We start from the raw sequence: 4,236 nt of genomic DNA, 5'->3' as shown, positions 1-4,236 counted from the left end.
CTCTAACCCAGGCAACAGAGTGAGACTCTGAATACTTACCTGGGTAAGTACTGGGTAATACTTTTCTTTTTTTCTCAAGGAAAAAAAAAAAAAAAAGATGCAAGCTGGGCTGCATATCCATTTATATGGTAGAGGGCTCAATACTTTTAGAAGCATAAGAAATTATATTAATTTATTTTAGAATCAAAAGAAAAATGAATGTAATCCAGCCTGGATTATATTTGTCTCTACACTTATGGAGTGGGAACATAGAATTTTATTACACATATATTATGGGAGAAGGGCCCATGAAGGTAGAAGTGAGCAGGGACACGATGTCATGATGTGTCCTCTATAAGATTCAGTTCAATTCAACAGCATGGAATAGTCTCGAGGAAGAATGCAGAGTGGGAAAACCAGACAAAAAGGGATATGTACTGAATAATTCCATTTATAAATCTTAGAAAATGGAAACCAACCAATAGTCACAAAGAGTGGGTAGTGGTTATCTGGGAGGTTGTTGTGGGGAGGGATGGAGGGAGGATTCCAAAGGGGCACAAGGAGGCTTTTGGGGTGGGGGATGGATCATTCACTGCTTGATTATGGTCATGTTCCCACTGATGTATAACTACGTCAAAACATATAAAATTGAGCACTTAAAAAAAGAAGACTCCTAGATCAGAGACAAAGAACTTTATTACTCACCACACAGCAGGCAGCATGAGCTTCATCTTTGCACCAGTTCTCTTGCCCTCACAAATCCCACAAGGCTAATGTAGAGGCAGACCCAGGTAGATGCTGTGCATATAGTGGGTTCATGTCACAGCTCAGGAATCTGGAATTTAGGAAACCCCACTCTTTTATAGGGGGATGTTAGCAAACCTGTCTAACTCCCAGAGAGAGATATTATCTCCATTTTCTAATGCTGTTTGCTATACAAATATTCTTAAAAAGATAGTCGGTATCAAAAGCTGACACAAGACATGGTGAAACTTGATAGACCCATAGATAATTGTCTCTAAACAGAATAGATGTTGAAGCCTAAGAAGAACTGTCACCACAGTTGTAGTTGAAATTTGAGATGAGCCTGATAGGATCAGCACTTGTGAAGTGGTACACAGGAGTTGAAAGATACAATCTACTCCTTGTACCACACAGATCCACTTATAATCTCCATTAAATCCAACTAATGAGCCTGGGGAGGGCATGGAAGCTCCATGCCCCTTCTATACCTGATGCCACGGCACTCTAGCCCGGGCAACAGAGTGAGACTCTGTCTCAAAAAAAAAAAAAAAAAATAGTAGAGAGGAAATTACAAAAAGGGGTCTGATGGAGTTAAGGATAACTGGCTACACCAATAAATCTAAATGACTGATCATGTCATTTATGGCCATCATTGTCTTTTATCAGGCTTTTTCTTCTTTGATATACCTAAGACCAGCCCAAGTTGCTTTATTTAATATTCCCAGTATTGGAGCAGTGTCTTCCACTCCCATGGCCCCATCCAAGGTCATCTTGTTCTATACTATAGGACTCTGGCACCTCTGACACATCTAATTGACCTAAGGGTGTCCATTCATAATCTGTCCAATTGTCCAAGAAAGTTATTCAATAGGATGATAATAATTAACCAGATCAATCAAATTTTCTCCTGCAAAGATTGAATTTGAGACCCAGACAGTAAAGTAGTTAATAGCAGGATCAGAAGCTAAAAGGCACACAGAGAAAAAACTGTAAGTAGAAACTATGACATAGCAGAAGCCAGGAATAGACAGAAGTCTTGAGTATTCAGAAGACTAAAGATAAGTTATGTGGCAATAGCAGGAGCAATAGATGCAGAGAGAGCATCCCTATATAGTGACAGACCATAGAAAGGGATCCAGACAATGTACTTGATTCCTTGAGCTGCCTCGAATCCAGGATAGCCTCCCAGGTCCCAGACTGAATTGAATACCCTGCGAGCCTCAATCCTACATGATTGAGATTCCTGTCTTCTTTATTTTCCCATATAGCCTTGGAATAAATCTTTATCACTTAAAGTAATATGAGCTTTGTAACCAAAGATCCTAACTACCACATTCTCCAAACTATGCTGTTCCATCTCTGTGTCTTTATCATCTCCTCTGCTGGGAATGATGTGCCCTCGCAGTATTGTCACTGCATGTTTCCATGCCCAGAGCCCAGCTCAGATGCCATCTCATCCATCCAGCCATCTCTCATATCTCAGCTGTAAGTGATGACTCTCGCCCTCCTCAGAGCTCCCAATTCTACTTCTTTTTTTTTTTTTTTTTTGGAGACAGAGTCTCACTGTGTTGCCTGGGCTAGAGTGCCGTGGTGTCATCCTAGTTCACAGCAACCGCAAACTCCTGGGCTCAAGCGATCCTTCTGCCTCAGCCTCCCGAGTAGCTGGGACTACAGGCATGCGCCACCATGCCCGGCTAATTTTTTTTTCCTATGTATTTTTAGTTGTCCAATTAATTTCTTTCTATTTTTAGTAGAGACGGGGGTCTCGCTCTTGCTCAGGCTGGTTTCGAACTCCTGAGCTCAAACAATCCGCCCGCCTAGGCCTCCCAGAGAGCTAGGATTACAGGCGTGAGCCACTGCGCTCGGCTCCAATTCTACTTCTTTTAAGAATATTTCTCACTCTCAACTCTGTTATATAAAAACATCATCGCTAGTAGATTATGAGTACCGTGAGGTAAAGACAATGACTATCTATTTCCTTCATTAGAGAGATAAGCATAGAGACATGCACAGAATAGGGGCTTAATTATTTACTGCTCCTTGTACTGATAAGGTGCTTGTCTTCTCCCCATTTCTCAAGTCTCTTTCAAGGTGCCAGTTATCTTTAAGAACAAGGCATTGAACCAATACTGGTTTGTATATAGTAGAATTTCAATCTATGTTTGCTGAATGGAAGATCCAGCTTTTTTTCTTGATATCTAGGTCAGCATCAAGCTCTGTACATTGGGCATCACAAGGATATATTATAAATATTTTTCAAATGTTCTCAGCAGCAAACATGTTTGTTTCTGCTGTTGTATTGCTGATTTCTTTTCTTTCTTTTCTTTCCTTCTTTCCTTCCTTCTTTCCTTCTTTTTTCTTTCTTTCCTTCCTTTTTTCTTTCTTTCCTTCCTTCCTTCCTTCCTTCTTTTCTCTCTTTTCTTTTCTTCTTTTCTTCCTTTATAGGGTCTTGCTCTATTGCCTGGCCTGGAGAGCAGTGGCATCATCATAAGCTCATCACTCCTGGGCTCGAGTGATTCTCCTGCCTCAGCCATCAGAGTAGTGGGGATTACAGGCATGTGCCACCACGTGTGGCTAATTTTTCTATTTTTTTGGAGAGATGGCATCTCGCTATTGCCCAGGCTTGCTGATTTCTTTTAACAGCGTCACCACCCTCCAAGTCATATAGGCCTAAAACTGTACTTTAAATCATCTTGATACCACATTTAAAGTTCTGTTGCCACAGTCTTTGTTTCCCCAAAAGTAGAACTTGAGACGTGATGTCCATAGTTTATTTGGAAATGTAATTTCAGAGGGCAGAATTGAGGTGCAGACGGAGTGAAACTAGAAAGGAAAAATAGCCAATACAAAGAAAGACTTTTAGTTGTCTACTACTAAGGAGTCTGAGTGCTTGGTCCTGTGGAATTGTGAGCAGATATATGAAATCTAGCTCAGGACCATCTGACCAAGAGAAGAAAAAGCGAAGAATTGGCTGTCATTACCCATTGGTCAAGGGTTTCTTCATAGAGTGTTAATTTCTCCATACTTCCAGGTTATACATGCATAAGAGCTAAGCATGCTTCTATGGGCATACTATGATATGGCATCAGGGAAGCCCTGGGTAGGAAGTGAGAGGCCTGTGGCACAGACCTGAGCTGAGGTCTGGTCACACAGGTTCCACGTGTGCATGTTAAGAACTGCATTTGTGATCAGGTGTCTGAACTAAGTTCAGTATCATTGTGGTGACAGTTCAGGAGTGGGGACCACTTGGGTTGCCTAAGGAGGCGTAAGCTGGCCCAGGGTGGAAATGCAGCAGGTCAAACTCCCGTGCTCATCAGTAGCGGGGTCACTCTTGTGGACAGCCACTGCACTCCAGCCTGGGCAACATGGTGAGACTCATCTTCAGAAAAAATGAATATTAAAAAAAATTAAAGGGTTGGGCGCGGTGGCCCACGCCTGTAATCCTAGCACTCTGGGAGGCCGAGACGGGCGGATTGTTTGAGCTCAGGAGTTCAAGACCAGCCTGAGCAAGAG

Source organism: Propithecus coquereli, unplaced genomic scaffold (genome assembly GCF_000956105.1).
Source record: "Propithecus coquereli isolate 6110/MARCELLA unplaced genomic scaffold, Pcoq_1.0 Scaffold44, whole genome shotgun sequence".
Taxonomy (NCBI): domain Eukaryota; kingdom Metazoa; phylum Chordata; class Mammalia; order Primates; family Indriidae; genus Propithecus; species Propithecus coquereli.
The sequence above is the reverse complement of the archived record's forward strand: the minus strand, read 5'-3'. Positions refer to the sequence as shown.